Consider the following 6,288-nt stretch of genomic DNA (forward strand, 5'->3'; position numbering starts at 1 on the left):
GCCTCCGTTTGAAGACAAGAGTCTATTGTGGTGGTGAAGCTAAAAATGAGTTCATGTGGGTGATCCTTGATCCAGTACTAAAATACTTCAGGACTCTAGAACAGTAAAGAATTTCTGTTATTGAAGTTTCTGATAGAGATTTGGGCAGTCCCAAGAAACGATTGCCTGTAACCATAAAACCTATGGATTTTGTTTCCGGCCCTGGAAAGGCTTGGATCCCATCTAACAAGGCAGGGGGGAATGTGTCACAGGACTCTAACAGGTGTCTAGATGTCTAGACAACCCCCTCCCCCACTTTCTGCTTTCTGGCTTCTCTTCCCCACTGTGATTTATATATCACGGTCGTTTCTGCGACCCTGTGGGAACCTTGAGTTGATCTCTAAGTTTTGGAGTTATTTTCTCCAGCCTCAACATCACATTTTCATCTCCATTTATGTTGGCTCAGAGGCTCATTTTTTTTAATCATACATCCCAATCACCACCCCCCAGGAATGCTATCCTGCTCAGACTACACGAATGTAGCCCTTAGAAAAAGTAGGTGGACACTAGTCCCACAAGAGCCACCTGGACATTAGAGGACTTGAGTTATCCTCTGGGGATTAATCAAAATCATTTTGCCCTACTTCCCCATCTAGATACTTAAGAAATAGAAATAGGTCTTACCTAGCAACCCTGTACTCTGTACATGACTGCAATGAATCAAAACTATTTAATTAAAGCAATAAATTTCTAATATGCATTTCAATTAAATCTGAAAGCATAATTTTCAAAGACTTCATGAATCTATGTTCATTTTTGAGGACAGAGCATCCTTCTGATCTGACAATCTCACTGTTCCAGTAACCCTCGATCTGCCCTCTTTAAAGCCTTTATTTCATTTTTTCCAGGCATTCTGATGATGATCTTCTAATACTTCTGTTATTTCATACTTTGGCCACTACAGATACATAGGAGCCCTGGTGGGGCCTAGACAGTGCTATAATCAATGGCAGGCTAAATGTATTTTTACATGATTGTAGTTGAAGAGTGCCAAGTATGAGCTGGGCATGGGGATATATGCCTGTAAGCCTACTTAGGAGGCAGCAGAAGGATCATGAATTTGAGGCCAGTCCAGGCAAAGGGCTGGAAGATGAAGCTCAAAGGATAGAGCACTTGCCTAGCCACAGCCAGGCCCTGGGTACAGTCTCCAGGACCACTAGAAAAAGAAAAGAGTGCTGCCCCAAAAACGCATGGGCCCTAGAGTGACTGTTCTTTTATTGCTTCCCTTGTACCAGCAAGATTCGGGGCCATGTCTGATTGACAAGTTCTGCTCTGTACTTTCCTCTGATGACTAAGGCTTTATTTCTGGGTCAAGTTTATCACGATTCCCTTTTCCCCTGAGGGAAGCATTCTCCTACTACACTCCTCAGTTCCTGCTAGCGCTCCAAATGTGCCCACTCAGAGGGCTGAATGTTGGCTTCCAGACAAACCAGAGCTGTCAGCTTCCAGCACCTCCAGGCAGCCACTTCCACTTGTGTGTATAGAAAGTGAGCTGTGCAAGTATTCTTTTGTTTGGGGGAAAAGCTGGAAGTGCTGACTTTATCTTCCTCTGTATGTCTGACATTGCTGTGTTTTCATTTGTCAGGTCTGATTTGGGCTGTACAACACCTGCCTTCTCATGATCACCGGTGATACTTTTCCATTCCTTTTCCAGAAAATGGCTTTGATCCATCCTAATTCTATCACCTAAATGATCCAGGACTGTAGATTTCGGCCAGCTGAGTGTGCCTGGAAAATGCCATGGTGCTGTGTTTTGAATTCACTACTGAGTTTCTCCATAAGTCTTGAGGTTAGGAGGAGTTTGAGGGATCAAACAGAAGGTGGACATTTCTGAGTTCCTTCGCACCAAATCTCATGTCTGATTTCATATAGCATCTGATTAAATGAAGGTACGTGAATAGTGACATTGCCTTTGGGACTGAATAGAGAATAATATAAATTTAAAATAACTCAAGAGGTAGGTATCACTTGGTCCTTTAAATAGATTACACTGAACCATCTGCTGGACAGAACTGACTCTATGAAATAAAATGTTCCTTGAAATTTATTATACTTCCTATATTTTCCATTTCTTACCTTGTAAATCTGAAATGTTGATGTTAGAGGTAAATGTTGAGTTTAGAACTAAGGTGGAATGGGTTTCAATGGCTACTAATTAGTTTAATTTGGGGGTGTTTGCCTTTGGGGGAGGGACATTGGTTATGGAGCTTGAACTCTGGGCCTGGGCACTGTCCCTGAGCTCTTTTTGCTCAAGGCTAGAGCTCTACCACTTTGAGCCACAGCACCACTTCCAGTTTTCTGGTGTTTAATTAGAACTAAGAGTTTCACGAACTTTCCTGCCCAGGCTGACCTTGAACCAGGATCCTAAGATCTCAGCCTACTGCGTTAGCTAGGATTAATTAATGAGCTTAATTTTTGTTTGAGACTAAGTCTCACTGGCTAGCTTTGAATTCCAGTCCTCCTGTCTCTGCCTCTGAAGTGCTAGGATTATAAATATGCATCATGTTAATCCATCTTTCCTAAAGACTTAGGATGAGTGGAAAGCAATAGGGTAGGTAGAAAAAAAAATCAATTCTAGATGATGGAAAGCAACAGCCTTGTCTCTTTACATGATGCCTTTATTCCACTAAGAAGTATGTGTACCTGGTAAAGACCATTAAAATCTAGGTTTGTTTAGGGGTTATTTTTTCTGCAGCTTACTAATTACTGTAAGAAATAATCCCTCCAATGGGATCCAAATCAAAGACAAAAGACCAGGTATACATGGAGGACATAAACAATGAAAGCCTGACTAAGAATTAGGAGAAAGGGTTTCTCTTCTATGACCCTTGTAGAACATTTACTTTGTAGGCTTCAAATATGCACCCAAGATACATTCTTCATATGCACACAAAGAACTGGTGGTTGATATATATACATGTGTATATTTGTATAGAATGATCAGGAAAACAATCTTAACTCATTCAGTTCTATTGCCTACTTTCAAACACATGGATCTTCTTAGCTTATATTCCACCTTCTAATTTCTCCAATTTTTTATGATAGCATAAAAGTACTTTAAGAAGAAATCATCATGTGAGTGTATGAGTAGATGCCATTTATACAAGTACCTCATAAAATAAGTTATGCAAGAATAGTGAATCTTTAGTAACGTGTTGATTATTGCCCCATTTTGATAGAATAGTTACTATATCCTTGCCCACAATCTCCCCTCTTATTTCATATGGCGCACAGAAAGATTCTGTAAAATACACAAACAATAGGCCATGAAGGATTAGACTGATAAATGGTAAACTTGAAATTGTAATTTCCAATTTATCTAAAGACTTCATTAAGAACACAGTGAAGCAAGAGATCTATAAACTAAAAGATGATACTTCAAGTTTCCATTTTATTTCTTCATTCTCATCAGCTCTTCAATTTCTCCTTTATATGCTTCAAGGAACCTACATTGCATTAGTAATACTTCATTTTGTAAGTGTGGAAAATGTCCCACCATTGGCCATACAAGCCTATGAAATCACTTGGCACCAGACAGAACAGACACATATGCTTCTAATGTTTCTTGTTGGCTTCCCACAGCCCTTTGCCTATTGTGATGGTTTTTCGTCTGTAATGGGGCTTGAATTCTGGGCCTGGACGCTGTCCCTGAGCTCCTCAGGGCTACTGCCCTACCCCTTGAGCCACAGTGCTACTTCCAGTTTTCTGGTGGTTAACTAGAGATAAGAGTCTCATGGACTTTAGTGACCCAGCTGGCTTTGAACTGCAATCCTCACATCTCAGCCTCCTGAGTAGCTAGGATTATAGGCCTGAGCCACCACACCTGACTCTGATCTTTTTTTTGAAATGGTCCGTGGATGATGCTACAAATAGCTCCATGGTCCTTGGCAGAGAAAAACTATAAGTACTATTTTATTGAGGCTCCAAACATTTTCCACAGAACCAAGATAGGAGTAGTTTTAGCGCTCCCATTTTATAGATAGAGGTTTGTCTGTTGCATCCATGATCACAATTAATGAGAGGTAAACCCAGAAAGGACCTCTAGATCTTAAAATTCCATCAACTTTTCTTTTCTTTTCTTTTTCTCTTATTGGGCTTTGAACTCAGAGTCTTATGTTTGTTCAGCTTGCTTGCTCAGTTAGGGTTCTACCACTTAACCATACCTCCAGCCAGCTTTTTCCTGGCTATTGTGGAGATAGAATCTCATGGCCTTTTCTTCCCAAGCTGGCTTTAAACTGCAATCAGCCTCTTATGTGACTAATATTACAGGAACAAGGCACTGACGCTTCAACTTCAACAAGTCACTCAGTTTCAATTTCTCTTTAACAATCAACAAGATACGGAAACAGAAAACTTAAAAGATTTAGAGACATGAAGTAGAATATAAAACCTTTTTGGAGGGGGAGGGAAATGGGTACCAAGACATGTGAAAGGGTATCAATGTATGTGAATTAATGCACCTTCTAACTGGCAAATATCATGTAACCCTTTTACTAATTACAATAAAAAAAATTTAAAAAAAATAAAACCTTTTTGGAGATAGAGGAAAGTATTGGAGATCTTTCCTTCAGAGTATTTGTAGCTAATCTGATCTTTAAACCCTAGTTTTACCAAGAACTCTCCATCAGACTGGTAGAAGAAGATCTAGGATAGGATGTTACTAAGAGATATATAAAGTGTAAGGTTCAAAACCTAATTTGTTTCAATGAGTTTGTTTATTCAGATTAATTACCATTTCTCGGTGATCAAAGCTGTTTTCCAGTCTTAATATAGTTAGTAAGGTATGTTTTAAGATGACATGTCCTTAAGTCCTTTAATATCAAGTATAAAATACTTAAAATGGGTAAGGAACTATAAAGAAAATGTTTTATTAATGATATCTGGCTACATTAGATCATATTGAAGATATTTCCCCTGGCAACTACCTGCCTGTCTCCAATTCAGCCTATTTTCAGTTGGCTCTGTTGGAGCTGAGGCAATACAAAATATCTTAATGAAGATCAGAGAGATACTGTAAGGAATAAACATTTGATAAAACAGTTATAAGTTCTTATATTTATTAATAACAAATATACATTTTTCCGAAGGGCTTGGAATGACTCATATATTATGGTGAAGTATTTTAGTTATAGTAATGAGTAAAACAGCAGATACTTTAGAATAGTTTAATACTGTCTTAGAATAAAACCTGTATGTACCCTACACTAACTTTTCGGTACCAGAAGAAGTAGTTCACAGTGTTTACTCTTCCCATTTATCCACCCATCTAATACAGGCTCTGCCACATAAGACACTGCTCTGATTTCTTCTGCTTAAAAGATCTCTGTATACGGGTTTAAGCGCAATAGGATTAATGCTAAAAGATGTGAAACAAACCACATTCTTTGTGAGCCTACATAGAAGGAAAATGTGTGTGTGTGTGTGTGTGTGTGTGTGCGTGCGTGCACGCGTGCGTGTGTGTGTGTTTATGACTCTAAGTTTCCCAACTTCTCTACATAGGTCTATCTTGTTCCTCACTACATTTACTTAGTTGGTTTTCCTGCTTTTCAAAGCTATCTTGCACAGAATCTACTGCCCCCATTACATTAATTGGAAATGTAAATATTTTAAGAAAGTCTGTGGGATTACTTTACGTAGGCTCTAGATAAATGTAATTTAACACCGCCAAGACAACTTCTATCACCCTAGCATCTGATGCCTCTCAGTACTCAATGAATTAATTACATGGCAAAAAATTTTGCCAAATTTCAAAATCAGAAATTAGCTTGAATTCCATACTCTCAACAAAAATGAGCATTGGGCATTTTATTGGTATCTGTTGATATTAAAGGGAACAAAAACTCTCCCACGAATGATCATGTTCTAAACTCTTGGCCTATTAATTAACGATTATAATCATTGGGAAGGTTCATACCTTTGCTAATCATGTGGCCACCAGATTGCTTGTGGTCACCTGAATAACTATGATTAGTTTATGAGCTAACAATGTAACTACTAACAATACACAATTGCTTCTGAAGGATGGTTGCTTTCATTTCATGGTTGCAGGCATTGGTAGTTGATCAAGAGTTTCCTCATTACAAGCACAGATCAGGTTATAGGATCTGGGGCCCTGTGTCTGAGGCTCCAGTCTGCCTTTGGGGTTCTGATGGGACTGTCACAGGCAACTGAGGCAACCACTGTGTCTACATCCTGTCAGTGGCAGCCCTGTGACTGACTGCAGTTGAACTTGAGTCTGAGGCCAGTGCT

This window comes from Megascapheus bottae, chromosome 26 (assembly GCF_031878675.1).
Source record: "Megascapheus bottae isolate mThoBot1 chromosome 26, mThoBot2.hap1, whole genome shotgun sequence".
Lineage (NCBI taxonomy): Eukaryota > Metazoa > Chordata > Mammalia > Rodentia > Geomyidae > Megascapheus > Megascapheus bottae.